The 15749-nt window shown below is 35.6% G+C and overlaps 1 protein-coding gene and 1 non-coding gene across 5 annotated transcripts in view; one reads left to right on the top strand and one right to left on the bottom strand.

Moving 5' to 3' along the window:
- SIK3 (SIK family kinase 3) overlaps nucleotides 1–15749 on the top strand; it is a 214899-nt gene that overhangs the window by 93674 nt on the left and 105476 nt on the right. The gene's annotated exons all lie outside the window — the stretch shown is intronic.
- LOC119242415 (U6 spliceosomal RNA) lies at nucleotides 12393–12498 on the bottom strand. Its single transcript, XR_005124430.1, has one exon. It is a non-coding gene; the product is annotated as a U6 spliceosomal RNA (small nuclear RNA).

Raw genomic sequence — 15749 nt, 5'->3', positions numbered from 1 at the left:
CACAAAGAACCCATTTTTACAAGTGCTAGATTGCATGCTTTGCAGAATTTTCTAGTCTGGACTCCAGGGTTTATACATAGCAAATTCTAACATCTGCCAAATTCTATTATGACCCAGAGGGGAGTAGAGCAAAGTGGGATGAAGAATCTGGAAAAACATGCTGCCTATAGGGTAGATTGCATTTTGGAATTTGCTTCCATGTGGAATTTCTCCTCATGGACTACTGTGATGTTTTGCAGACTGAGCTGGAAAGGTCATATTGCCCAAAATGAAGAACAATAAATGGTCTGTTCAGTGACTTGCTTCTAAACCTCCTGCCAGTGCCGACTAATAGTTGTAGTAGCCATTCCTCCTCTGGGACATGAGAGTTTGGCTGCCATCTACTTGGGAATATGGTAATTTGTAGCCATTGCTTTCAGCATTATGGGAAGATCTAACATTTAAAGGTTCTTATAACAGTGACTAAATAGCTCTAATGAACTGCTGCTGCTGGTTTTGAGCCTTTGCTCTTACAATGGAATAATTTTTTAAAGTACAGTAAGAATATATGTATTTCAAAAAAAGTGCATGTGAACACTAAGTCCACTTAATTTTCATCTTGCCAAAGAGAATTTGAAACTTATCTCTTCTTAGATGATAATAATCTCATCTATCTTGTTGTTTGACCTTAGGACATTGGCCCTATAAATAGTTTGGGTTTTATCCCTTTAAATCAATAAAAATTTCATTTAACTGGGTTGTGATGCAATTCTGAACCGTGCTTAAAATATGTACAGGGGCACAGGTTTTTTGTTTTTTTAAATTTTTTTTTATTTTTAAGAATACCTGGTTTGTTGGGAAAATTCCATAATGAAAACAGTTGCTTATTCTTCAACTTACAAAATAATAATTTGAGATATAAAATGAATTGATTTTCATTATGAAAGTACAAATGGTACAAAAAATAATAATTCATGTGATATATATTTGCTATTCAGAGAAATTTCATATCCCTGAATTCTCCTATTGCATGTTTTACATCAGATATTTTAAATCTGTTGACCAAGGAAGACCAGGTTTTTAACACTAAGCTTTTGCTTACAGTTGCAATCTATTGGAAGCTAGGGGCACAGGTCTTAATAGGGTTTAAGTGATACAAGATCCTGGCGCAGAAGTTAGTGTATCTAAAATAGTGTAATAATTTCCACCAAATCTGCTTTATGGGAAATACATTCATTAAGAACATTTCCAAAGCATTTCCATTCAAGTGGTATATGGTATTTTATATAGTTGTCTTTAAAAATATATAGCTGTATTCCTGAAATTATCAATTTTAATATATGAAACCCTTAAAATGGAAGATTGGTAATTTCTTTGTCAGTTACATGATAGATAGATGTACACAGGAGTTCCTTCTATCAGAACATTTTTTTAATGACACAGACTAGAGGGAAAATCTGTGAACATATGTAAAATGCTGGAGCTCACATAAGAAAAGCAATTGAAGACCTTGAATTTCTAGAAAATGTGATTTTGTAAGGTAGAGTAAAGTAATGAAGTGGTGTTTATGCCGAGAATTTCTTATAGGATTAGTGCAAAATAGTGTCAAGAGAAAAAGAATAGTATCTTGGAAGACTGGGAAGAGGGAGACTGCCTTATATAAAACTAAGACCCCCAGAAAGGTGACTTCTGCAGTGGATTGGTAGGATAGAGGTGCCTTGCATACAGAAACTTGCTTGTTATTGTTTTTGATCTGTATGGAAGGGGAGGGAAGTCTCCTATGAAATTGCCTAAGCAGAATCCCATACTCACATGGATTTGCAACCATCAAGAAACCCCATTCTCCTTAACTTCAAATTATCCTGAAAACTATATTGCAAAACTATAGCAATCAAAACAGCATGGTATTGGAATAAAAACATTCACAATGATAAATGCAAAAGAATTGAGATTCCAGGTGTAAACCTACACATATATGGACAGCTGATTTATGATACATGAGCTAAGAACAAACAATGGAGAAAGGAAAATCTTCACTAAGACTGGTGTTAGGAAATCTGCACAGCCACATGCAAAAGAATGAAACTAGACCACTATCTTATGCCACACATGAAACAAATTTAGAATGGATTAAAGAGTTGGATATTCAAGACCTGGAATATTCAAGACCATAGAGTACATAGAAGAAAGTATAGGTGATAAGCACCGTGGCATCGGCCTTGTGTGTCTTTGTGGATTTGACGCTAATAGCAAGGAAAACAGAGCAAAAATAAATAAACTGGACTACATAAAACTGAAAACCTCTGCATAGAAAAAGAAGCCATCATCAAAATGAAAGGCATCTACTGAATGGGAGATGGTATTTGCAAATCATACATCTGACAAGTGGTTAATATCCAAAATATATAAAGAACTCATGCAACTCAACAACAAATAAACAACTTGATTTGAAAATAGGCAAAAGAACTGAATAGTTATTTCTCTAAAGAAGACATATGGATAGCCAACAGGCACATGAACCTGTGTTCATCATTGTTTATTGTTATGGAAATGCAAATCAAACCCACAATGAGATATCACTCCACACCTATAAATGGCTGTTATCAAATGACAAAAAAATAAGTATTGACAAGGACAGGGATGAAAGGGAACCCTTGTACATTGTTAGTGGAAATTTAAATTGATATAACCACTGGAAAAAATGGAATTTCCTCCAAAGTATGAAGCTTCCTTAAAAAATGAATCGAAATACCATATTATCAGCCATTACACTTCTGAGTATCCCCCTAAATACAAAAAGCATAATCCAAAAAGACACATGTACCCATATGTTCACTGCAGCATTATTTGCAATAGTCAAGATACAGAAACAAACTAAATGTCCATCAGCAGAAGAATAAAAAAGATGTGGTATATGTATAAAACAGAATATTACTCAGCTATAAAAAAAAGATGGACTCTTGCAATTTGTGACAACACAGATGGACCTTATGAGTATTATGCTCAGTGAAATAAGTCAGTTGGAGAAAGATGAACAGTGTATAACTTCACCCCTGTGTGGAATATAAACAATGCAAGTAAATAAGCAAAATAAAAAGTAATTCTTAGATACAGAGAACAGATTGGTGTTTACCAAAGGTGAAGACAGTTGGAAGCGGGGTGAAACATGTAAAAGGATTCAGTTGTATGGTGATAGATGGAGACAAGGTGCTCATAATGTACAGATGTCAAATTATAATGCCATCTACCTGACACTTATGTTATCCAATGTTAGCTCCAAAATTTATTTAAAAAAAAGAAGACTAGAATCTCTCATTCCATTGAACCTGGCGTGGCCTTGTAACTGCTTTGGCCAAAAAAAAAAAAAAAAAAAAATAAATTGATATGTGATTTCTAAGTGTAAGGCATAAAAACACCACACATTTCTTTCTTATCCTCTTGTAATATATGTTCTTCATACCCATCACTATGCTCTGAAGAAGCCCCTGCAGCCCACAGAGCCTACGTGGAGAGGAACTGAAACCTCAGTGCCTGAGCACCAACTAAGCTCCCAGCTGTCAGGTATTCTGACTTGCCAATCTTATAAGTAAGCCATCTTAAAAAGGGATCCTTTAGCCTCTTGTCAAGCTGCCCTTGGTGATGCCATGTGGAGCAGAGACAGCCTGTCCTTTTTGAGCCCTGAACAATTACAAATTTGTGAGCCAAATAAATAATTGTTTTTATTTCAGCCCACTAAGTTTTGGGGTGATTTGTTACACAGTGATAGGTAACTAAATAAGCAGTAACTATCAGTCCTATGAAAACTAGAAGTGTTTAAAGCAATAAAGGATTAAAGATATGATGAAAATAAAAATTGATGAGGAAGATGTGAAAGTTGTCTCAGAACTTTTAGAAATAAGAAACATAAATGAGAAACACAATGGAAAGATGATACAGATTGGATAGAGTAGAAGGGTAAACTGGAAGATAAATACCTCTTAAGAAAACTCTAGAATTTAGTACAGAGAAAAATGGAGCATAGGCGGCTAAGTCACATAGAAGGTAAGAAGATGCCACATATGTCTGATTTAGTGATCTTCCAACTTTTTTTATCTTAGGACCCTTTACAATCTTAAAAATTATTGAGAGTCCCAAATTGCTTCTGTGTGTGTAGGTTGCACTTCTATTTTGGTTACATTTTTGTATATGCGTTATAGTTCAATAACAATTTTACTTTAAGAAAAAGATAAAGGGAGTGAAGAATCACAATTTGCTATGCAGACTTCTAAAGAATCCCTCAAATTAAAAGGTAAAAAGAACCACCAGAAACAGGAAATTTATGAATAAGTCTGTTTCACAGAAACAGAAAGAAATGGTCCACGAACATTTGAAAAGATCCTCAAACTTTTTAGTAATCAAAAAGATGCTATTAATTAAAAGAGTAAAGAACTATTTGTCCTCTAGCCCCTACCAGACTGGGAAAAATTAAGCAATTTGACTTTCTCTAGTAACCCCTAGGTTTATATGCTAGTGAAACTCTTATGCTCATGATCCAGTAGACTTATTCAGGAATATTTAAAGTACTGTTTATAATAGTCAAAAATGTAAACAGTTCAAATGTCTAGCAACTGTAAACAATCAAGTTGGTACATTCATAAGGTGAATTAGGTACTACTAAATGCATCTTCATGGAGGAATAGTATATGACAGACATACATCAAATATATGCATTTAAGGATATATGTAAGGATACATATGTAATAAGGATCAAAAAAGCAGTTACAATAATGATTCTATGTATTTAAAATTTAAAAATAGGCAAATGTAAATAATATTGTTTGGGGATACATATATGATAAAATTGTATAGAAAAGCAAAGGAATGAAAATGAACTTTAAGTGAGTCATTATCTTGGAGTGGGAGGTGAAATGGAAAAGCACAGAAAGAGCTAAGGTTTGTCTTTGACATATTTCACAATAAAAATTTATCTGATCATGTTGAAAGAAACTGCAGCGATTCTTCTAAGAAAGGGATTTTGGTAATTCAAATACTAATGAGTTTATTTACATCCACCTTGCTACTTAGGGGCCTGGCTGGGAGGAGCCTGGGGCGAGGAGGCTCACCCCCATGTTCCAGTCTGATGTTGTAGCTTTAGAATGGGAAGTTAGACCTCTTCTCCCTGTCATAAACTTGGTTTACTTTTGCCAAAGACAGAAAGTCCTTTTCTCAGTTCGTTTTTCCCGGTCAGCAGCAGGAGTTCTCTTTAGTTTCCACCCCTCGCCTGAGTCTGCAGTTTGTTAAAACAAAACTCCATGCTTTTCCATCTCTTCCTTTTCTAAAGGAATGTGAAACCCAATAATCATGCACAGACCTGACCTACTTTGGAGGACCAGAGGACAAAGAAAACCCTAGCTTTCTTCATCCTTTTTTGGTTAAAAAGCAGACATTTGGGGAGGTAGGAGCCAGAATTTCCTATAATTCTATGAAGAGTTTAGCACAGTTTATCCCTGTCTTGTCACTAGGAGTTTCTCTGTGAGCACTGCTCCTAGACTAAAGGACCTGATGCTGATGGCTCCCTTGGTGTGTCTGCTACGAACGCCTGCGCGTTGTCCAGGGCACCATGGCTTTGAGAAAGCAAGGTTGAAAGAGTGCCTTTATTTGTTTTTATTTTTAATTTTTCTTATTTTATGTACTTGTTTTAATGGCACACTTTTTTTTTTTAAAGAAGTTGCTAGAACCTAAACATGCAGCCTCATATTGATGAGTGGATCATTTGGACTGATAGTTTGCATTGTGTATTATTACAGTTCTGTTTCTCTGTTATTTTGCTATGTTGGTAGATGATTTTTTAATATTTGCTTTATCCATTGACTCTCTTTAATAATAAAACAGTTCCCCTGAAGCCACAGGCTAACATTATTTTGGTTTGGTTCATCTGTGGTTGCTCAATGGCAAAGGGATCTGGGTCTTCCGTCCTGTTTCAGGGCTTAACAAATGGTGCTGGGACAAATGGATATCCACATGCAGATGAGTGAAGTTGAATCCGATCTGCTTTATGCATACAGCTAAAGTCACTCAAACTGGCTCGTTATACATAAGCATAGGGCTAAAATCATAAAGCTTTTGGAAGAAATCATAGGTATAAATGTTTTTAATTTGGAGTTAAGTAATCCTAACTTCACATAAAAAATACAAAGGGAGAAAGTTGATGAGTTGGACTGTATCAAAATTAAAAACTTTTGTGCTACAAACAATACATTCAAAAAAGTAAAAGGTAACCCACAGAATGGGAGAAGAAATGTGCATATCATATATCTGATAAGGGATTTGTATTAAGAATATAGAAATAACTCTTACAACTGAGTAATAAAAAGACAAAAATTCTAGATGGTGTTTCTCAGGATATAAAAAACTCATGTATTTATGCAAAGATGTCTATCTTTAGGGAAGCTATTTCTCATGGCTGGAGAGTCTTTTGGGTCTCTTTGGCAGTGATTTATATCAATTTGTTTAAAAAGGGTATTGTCATAATATCAACAGAGGGCCCAGTAGTATAGGTTGGTCTTTATTTAATTTGTGGATGCTTTTAATGACTTAAAAAAATCTCAGTGTCATTAACTATACTCAGTATCTTAGTCAATTAATACACAATTTTAATAACTGAGTAAGATCTTTGATGCTACTTTAGCAGCTTGAATAAAGTCTCACTGCTAATGACAATTTAGGACTATCATAGACAGTCAGAATTTAGGATGCTGATAATCCTGCTAAGGGAAAGGATGGACAATCTTACTAAAATGTTAAGCATATACTTGTGTAGTTTTGTTTTTTGTATTTAATTTGGGTATAATAATATTAACATATGATCCATATCACAATAGCCATTATAATAATGAGTTACATTTTATTGGAACAGTTTTTCATTATTTTCTATGGCAGTGTTGTAATAGTCAATAGCCCCCCCCTGCCTTTAAAATAAATATCAGAAATTTGAGAATTAGTTAATGTTTACCATTGGACTTTCCAAGGGAGTGACTTAAGTTACTTAAACTTCATTCTTTAGTATATGAAACACACATATTCATTATGGGAGTAAAGTCTGTTTAATTTGAAAAGGTGATGACTTCTGAATATAAGGCACTCATTGAAATCAGAGTTAATGCAGAAAGCCATGGCACAAAATTTCCCATTTTGATGGAATCTCAGAGGGGTATTTTCCTGCCAGCACTGAGGTCTGCAGTTGAGATGTGGAAAGGTACTTGGTGCCCTCAGAAGGTACTTGGTGCCGTGTTCCTGATGGGCATGGGCCAGCTGGCTCTTTAATCTGGGCTGCCACTGGGAACACAGCCCAGTGTCATTGCCACTAAGACTTGCAATGCTTGGTTTGACAGAGATGTATGTCTTGACAGTTAACTCACAGTACTGGCATCTAAGCATGCATGCTAGCTTCAGAAATCAAGAGGGTAAGATGCTTCCTATTTTCCCTTAGTCTTCATTATCAGATAACTGGGAGATATGGAGAAGAAGAATTTAGGATAGTTTTCAACTGTGAATGTGTTTCCCTAGTTCACTCAGTTTCCTGCTATTTGGGGACTAGGTTGTTAGGGCTCAGTGCATATTAATATAATCTAAAACAATTTAAAATACCGGCTGTTGCTGACTTTGTTCACTGGGAACAACACTGCCATTGTATGGTTAGCAAGATGCTCAAAGTAATAAATCTCCATTGGGGAAGTTTAATAAAGTTATGCTGTGCTAGTTGACTTTAACTCTCTTTCCAGCTGGTGCTTTAAAAAGCTTGGAGTGTTCTAGGTGCTCCATCTGAATGTGCTTAGCAGGCTCCTTGACAAATGCCATTCTTGGGAAGAGCACAGTCCTTCTGTGAGTCTGTTATTTTTACCTATGAGCTGGCACTCCAGGAAAGAGCGTGCACTTCATTAAGAAATTCATCTTGAAATTCATTCAACTTTGTATCTCCTTTTAATCTCACAATTCAGGCCATTACTGAATATTTTTACCCTCAGTTTTCAAACCCTTCTTGGGTCAAAAATGTCTTCTTTCATAGCTTTCTATTTTTCCTTAGACTAACTACTTCTCTCTGTTTTTCTTTTGTTTCAAAACATTTCCATAACGTGATTTTTTCATTTTTCTATTTTCTTAAATATTGGTATTTAATAGTAAGTGGCCTTTAAAACTTATATTCCTTGTTAGACCATTTAACACTTAGCCTTTTCTCCCCATTTTTAAAAAAGATTTTTATTTATGCATACAAGAAGGTGTGGAGGGTGAGAGGAGTCACCAGAGACAAAGGGGGGAACAGAACAGGCAAGATTGACTGAAATAAACTGATGAGGGGAGCAGCGGGCGAGACAGGAGAGGTCTGCTGCCCATGTGGGTAGCTCCCTGGCCAGGGATTGAACTCGTGCTGCAGTGGCTGCAGGTAGCTTCATAGTGCTTCGACTTAACTCCTTGCGCTACCAGGGAGGCCCCCTCTACCCCATCTTGGTAGTGCTCATCTGCCAATCCCTCTTTTCTACATAAAATATCTTCTATGTCCCCCATGTTTCTTTTTGGGCCTTCTCCCTCTTCCTCATTTTTCCCTCTCCTGTCCTCCTTTAAGACTTCTGGGGCAAAGCTATAAGTGGTTTAGAATTTAATAACCTTTTAATTAACCTGGGAATTAAGCCATTGGCCCTCTTCTAAATCTCTCTCTCAATCATAAGAGATTTGGTCAATCTAAAATGAACACCTGAAAATGCATTATAATAACTAACTTTAATTATCACAGTGATAATCATTATAATAACCTTTATTTTCATAGTCATCTCCATCCTTCATGTCCTTAAAAAAAAAATCTTTTGTCCATTTCATTTAAGTAGTAAACCTACAGGCCAGGAGTTGGTTTAATGTTCTGTAAAAGCACTGTGTCTGTTAAAACAGCAACAGTAATGTCAGTTTGGCTGAGAGTGTTGCCCATTATGTTACAGTCACTTCTAGGACTTCTGTTTGCTGAGAGGGTACATGTTAACCACATGGGAATTACTGAAACTCAGAAATCATTTTCTTGTCTTAAAAATTTCCCTTTTGTTCTAGATAATCACTAGAAAATTTCCTTTGTTTCAAACACCATTTATTAATTATGCACAATATACCATGTTCTACCTTGGAATTGCTTCCAAGAATAATGCATACTTCCTGGTATAGTTTGTCATCTTACTAAATTCTCAGTTCTCTCTCTCTCCCAGATCTTATGAATTCCTGAATTATTGGATTTACCATTTGGTGCAGCATAAACAGAGGATAGAAAAAGAAAAGTCACGTAAAGACCATCTAGATATTTTAAACTATTTCCTTTGGGGTTCATTGAGTGCTCATGGACCCTTATCTGTGGTGGCCACATTATGTCCTCTTGTCTGGAGTTGGCTCGAGTCCTAACATCTCAGTCATTCCTTAGGCTTGACAGCTGCATATTTTCCCAGAGACAGTTGTGATCAATGTTTAAAATGAACAGAATAGTTGGTTCCTTCCAAAGATGCGTCTTTGCTGTGCTCCTTAGTACTTAATTTGACTGTTAAAACTAAAATAGAGACTCCTTGATTGCTTCCAGTACAAAGGTCAGGATCTTTCCAAGTATATGACCAGCCTACATCCTGACTGGCGATGTGGCATGTCATTCATCACATGCCTGGAAGTTTTCAGCCTTGTAGTCTAGCTTGTGGTGGTTTGGAATTTCTTTAAACCTGCTTTCTGGTGATAGTTCTATTTTCTAGTAAGTTTAAAAGAAAACAAGTTTTTTTTTTTTTTTCATCAAGGCTGATTGCAAAGGCATTTAATTTTTTTTTTCTAGAAGCCATTCTCAACTGGGTTTGAATTAAGCCCCATAGAAAAAATTAAATTCTACAGAAAAAAAAATCTGAGTGACTGTTTTTACAGTTTTCCAAAAGGTAGTATAGTCTAGGATTTCGGAAGAGAAGTGAATTCATTACATGCAATATTTGGGGGCATTTTTGTATTCAAAGTTTGATCAAGGGGCCCCAAATTCTTCAAAAATTCTTTTAGCGAGTCCCTGAGATAAAAATTGTTCATAAATATTCAAACTGTAAGGTCCATTTTCCACTCTCATTCTCACAACTGAATAGTGGTGGAGATTTTGAGAGACTATTATGTATGATGACATAATTACTCTGATGAAATGTATACTTGTGTATTCTTATATTTTAATTTCAATCAAATTTCTAAGTAAGTATTGGTAACTATTATCCATATAAACCATTCTTCTTTGAAAGGTTCTCAATTTTAAGAGGAGTCCTGAAACCAAAAATTTTGACAACTGCTGTCTTAACATTGTAACATTTAATTCTCCTAGAAATCCTGTTGAGAGTAACTGCTAGGAACTGCACAAGGGCATTCATTGCCTAAAGCCAATCAGTTGTTCAATAAACATTTTTTTAATGGAATTAAATTGAGTTCCTGGAATGCAGTTTTTGAGGCCTTATTTAATAAACATCCTCTCCCAAGGCAGTATTTGAGCATCGACTGCTTGAAACCTGCCAAGTTTCTTCAGGATAGGTCTAACTGGCAGATCTCAATAGCGTGTCAAGGAGTTTGACGTCAATTTCATTTTTTTTTTCAGATCTATTTATTTATTTAAACAAGAACCGGGGTACAAGCCAGATGTGCGGGAGGGTGAGAGGATTCACCAGGATTCCCCGAGACAGAGTGGGGAGCAGAACAGGCAGACTGATGAAATACACTGCTGAGGGGAGCAGCGGGCGAGACAGGAGAGGTCTGTGGGACCCTCGCTGGCCGGGCGGGATCGAACTGGCGCTGCAGAGGCTGTGGACAGCTTCACAGCGCTGCACTCAACCGCCTGCCCCACCGGGGGAGGCCCTCATTTTTTTTTTTTAATACTACTCTGTTGCATCATCAAACCAGTGCTATCCAATGAACTGCGGTCCACATATATAATTTAAAATTTTCTAGTAGCCGTATTTAACAAGTGGAAGGAATTAGGTGAAATGGCTTTTTTCCAGCTATATTGAGGTATAATTGACAAAATTGTAAGCTATTTAAAGTGTAGCATGAGGCTTTGATATACATATACATTATTACAGGATCACCAATTGAATTAACACTTCCACCACTTCACTTATTTGCCTTTCTTTTTTCCTTCTTCCTTCCTTCCTCCCTCTGTCTTAGCAAATTTTAATAATATGATGCACTGTTGTCAACTAGAGTTACTATGTTTTACATTAGATACTCAGATCTTATCTTACAGCTGAAAGTTCTTACACTTTACCATTCCCCTTGCCCCCCGCTCCCCCAGGTCTATTTCCCCCACTATCTGGCCCCTGGTAGACTACTTTTCTACTTTCTTTTTTGTAAGTTTGGGGTTGCAATTGTTTGGGGAATATAAAAATAAAAAAAAATTAATAAAAAATAAAAAAAATAAATAAAAAATTTCAAATAAAAAAATAAGTTTGGTCTATTATTATTTTTTTTTTAGGATTTCAAATATAAGTGATACCATGTAGTATTTGCCTCTGCCTTATTTCACTTAGCATAATGCCCCCCGAATACATCTATGTTGTCACAAATAACAGGATTTCCTATTTATTTTCAGGCTGAATAATATTCCTTTCTTTCTCTCTTTCTCTCTCTCCTTGTGTGTGTATAAGGAGAGAGAGAGAGAGAGAGAGAGAGAGAGAGAGAGAGAGAGAGAATTTTTTTATCCATTCATCTGTTGTTGGATATTTTCATACTTGGCTATTGTGAATAATGCTGCTGTGAACATGGGAATACAAATATCTTTTGAGATGATTTTGTTTCCTTTGGATATATACATATACCCTGAAGTGGGATTGCTGGATCATATGGTAGTTTTATTTTTAATTTCTTGAGGAATCTCAGTACTTTTTTCTAGTGACTGCAGTTTACATTCCCACCAACAGTCTGCAAGGGTTCCCTTTTCGCCACACCCTCGTTCGCATTTGTGTCTCTTATCTTTTTGATCACAGACATTCTAATGTGTGAATTCATATCCCGTTGTGTTTTCATGTATATCTATTTCCCTGATGATGAGTGATGTTGAGTACTTTTTCATGTATCTCCTGGCCACTTGTATATCTTTAGAAAAATGACTGTTTACTTCCTTTGCCCAATTTTAAATTGGGTTATTTGGGTTTTTCTTGCTATTGGGTTGTATGAGTTCCTTGTATCTTTTGGATGTTAACTCCTTATCAGATATATGGTTGATCAATATTTTCTCCCATTCCATAGGGAGAAATTTTTATTGAAATTAGTTTTAATAATATATCTTACAATTTATTATAGTATATCTGAGATATTTCTAGACATAATTGATATAAAATCAATGAAATAGTTTGCATTGTTTTTTTAATATTGAAATTTTGAAATCTGGTGTAACTTTTTAAAAAAAAATGGAGTGTGTCATGAATTTTCGTGTGTCATCCTTGAACAGGGCCATGCCAGTCTCCTCTGTTGTTCCAATTTTAATATATATGCTGCCAAAGTGAGCCCCAGGCATACCCTCTTGATGTATAGCACCTCACATTGGGTCAGTCACATTTCAAGTGCTCAGTCACACATGATGGAGCCCACTGTATTGGATTGCACAGGCCTGGCATGTAAAATGATTCTTGATCTGAGCTGAGAATGATCTAGAAATAAGGGGGAAGAAATGTAGCTAGAGAAGTTAATTAAAAAAACATAACCCTAAAGAAAATAATTCACATTGACATGTTCGATATCTGTCTACATTTTAAGATATTTTAGTGAAAAGTAGAGCTTCTTTCCTTAAAAATATTGGAAAAAATAAACTTTTCTCCACACTGTCATAATGTTTTCCTTTCTTTAAGACATTCAGTCTGTTTAGTGTATCCTGTGAAATTATTATGCATACATCTGCGTACTAGTCTAAGGGAGTGTGCGCTCTCTGTGGAGGAATTTTTGCACTCGTGGTCTTTGTATTTCTTTTTAAGTGCCGATTCATCATAGCACATCTCTAAGGGACGAGCCCTACTTTTTTCTGCTGGGTGGGGAGGAAGGTGGTTTGTTTTGATTGTAATACTTCACCTTTCCTTGGCTCCTTGGATCCTGTTGTCACCCTATCTTGACTCTGAATGTGGTGTAGGGATATGCAAGTGAAATACTGCCTGTTGTGAAGAAACCACGTTTTTCATTCCCTGCGAGCATTACCATGCTTGCAAAAATGAGGTAAGAGTTGAAGAACTGTAGTTTAGAAGTGAGAACTAAATGGGGAAAATGGCTATTTTTTTCCCTTCTGGAATGAATAGTAAAGAACTATGACTTTACATTTGGCACATCCTGAGTTTAATTTTTTTCACACCATATGCCAATTAGAAAAGAAGAATCTGTTGAATGGAAATATCTTGGGTAGGGAATTTCTTAAGGAGTGCTAAAACCTGTATCTATTCAGCAGTATATTTGCTACAGTGCCATGCAAAATTAATTAGTGCTAATTCATATAAGTCCTGCTCTTAGAAAGATAAAAGAATTCTGTATTGAAGAGGCAAATATATGGTCTCTTGGTAATGTATTAGAAGTTTCCTGCTTGTGATGATTTTCATATGAAAGTACAAGTATGTGATCCATACATTTTTAGTAGTAATCAAAAACATTGTTTGCCAGTTTATCTTCTGTTTCTACCCTTTGCTTTTGGACTTAACCCTCGCTGTGGACACCTTTAATTTTTCAAGCAATGGGTGTGTAGTTTAGCTGAAACCTTTACTATCTCTTCCAGTAGTATATAGCAGTGAAGATTCATGATTGTTGATCTCTTCGGGTATTCTCAAAATAATTATACTGTTTGTAAACTACCTGCTCCTTGACTTGTTATTTTCTCTGTTTCATTAGCACTTTTCTGCTTTTTAGAAAACCTTTCTTTCCAGTTTGAAACCAAGGTGAGAGCTGAACTTTAGCAAGTCACCTTCTTCCTTAAGTGGCCCTTCATGTTTCTGCTATGTGCACATCCACCTCTCAGGTGTTTGTGTTTTAGTAGGGATAAAAGTGGGAATCTGGCCTGTTGAAACAAGCAGATACTTTCTTTCTCTGGCTCAGGGTTAGCTCTTGCTGTGGGTTCCTTCCTGTTGCCCAGTGTGACTTTCCTGAACAGAATGCATTTTTTCCCAGCTCCATTCCTTCCATGTTCTTCCCACATTAGCTTGAATTACCTTGTTGGTTCTGAATGCTTCCCACAGATTGTTAGCTATTTTGCTTCTTGGTCCTGCAACGTGCCCCTTGAGCAAGGAATTGATGTGTTTCAGATCCAAGATTATGTTGCTTAGTGAAGCGTAATTTAATTCTTGCCAAGAATTGCCTAACATTTAAGGCTTGATTAAATAAAAAAAAAATAATGAAAGCAGTACCTGTAATGAATGCATGTTGTGTGTTTACCACGTGTTGGACATTATTCTAAACAGGCTGCATCTATTATCTTTAAAGGTGATTAAAGTAGGCTCATTCTTGCCCACATTTTATTGGAAAGGTGCGATAGAAAAAGTTACTAACTTGTTCAAGGTTATACATGAAGGGACAATTTCAATATTTTGAACCCAAGGACTTGACACCCAAGTCCTTCCTTTTGATACCATATTCAACTGGTAAGCAAAAGTTTTGTCTTGGTGTATCTTGAATCTCACTGAAAAGTAGACAGAAATCTGATGTTTTAATCTATTAAAACTTCTATCCACCTTCTAAGAACAAATTGTACTTAATGTAATTCTCACTGAAAAGGTGAGTACATTTCAATATGTAGGACCACATTCCCTTTATACGAAATTAGATACACTGGGTATGAAATGTAAAATGACATCTATATGATATTGTTAGTTTTAGTAAATTAAAGTTTTATTAATTGTACTTCAAACACTGTTGTCTGCTTTAAACTTCTCATTCCCTAGTAGATTGTGAGCTTCTGGAAATTAAGGCCATGTTTGATTAATCTTTGTAGTTCAAGCTACATAATAGCTCATTTTCCATCAATAAGCAGAGCTTAAGTGCTCTTGGAATTGGGCTGAAATATGTTCCCCCTGTGCCTTTCTCCCACCAGTTCTCATTCTGAGTGGTGAAACAACTACAGAGTCACTTTTTTTGCTAGTCATTTGTACATGTAATTAATCTCTGTATAGGTTGATATAGCCTGTTTCTCTGGGTTAAAACATTATTAGTGTTGAAATTTTGTTTCCCTGTTTTTTTTTTCGTTTCCTCTCACAGTGTATAGAATTTTAAGAATTGAAAGAAACTAAAATTTTCATAGTCCATCCTCTTCATCCAACTAATATTCACTGATTACGTACTGATCGAATAATTTGCAATTGAGAGATACAGGTATTTTTGGACAACACAAATATTTTTTGAATATTCCACTAAAATGTAATAAAGTTTAGATTTAGTAGATTTTCAAAATATATCTTTTATTCTGTTTTAAAATGTGTGTGCTGCTGGGTATCCTAACAATAATGACCAGAATAGAAAGGTATATTTTATGCTGAAACAGTGTACAGAGTATGGAATGAGCTTCAGATTTTTATAGAATTATTGTTCAGCATTTAAACTAAAGCCAAGCTTCCTGTTCTTTAACCTTGGATCTATCACACAATACCTGTAAATTACTTGATCTCGGGTAAATTACTTAATCTCTGTGTCTGTTTCCATTATTATAAGACAAGGGTAATAATAATATTTGGTGATGTATAATGAGCTAGTATTTTCAAAGCACTAAAAATTATGTCTGCACATACTAAGTGTTC

Source organism: Talpa occidentalis, unplaced genomic scaffold, assembly GCF_014898055.3.
Source record: "Talpa occidentalis isolate TD23 unplaced genomic scaffold, MPIMG_talOcc4v2.1 talOcc4.12, whole genome shotgun sequence".
Lineage (NCBI taxonomy): Eukaryota > Metazoa > Chordata > Mammalia > Eulipotyphla > Talpidae > Talpa > Talpa occidentalis.
The sequence above is the reverse complement of the archived record's forward strand: the minus strand, read 5'-3'. Positions and strand labels throughout refer to the sequence as shown.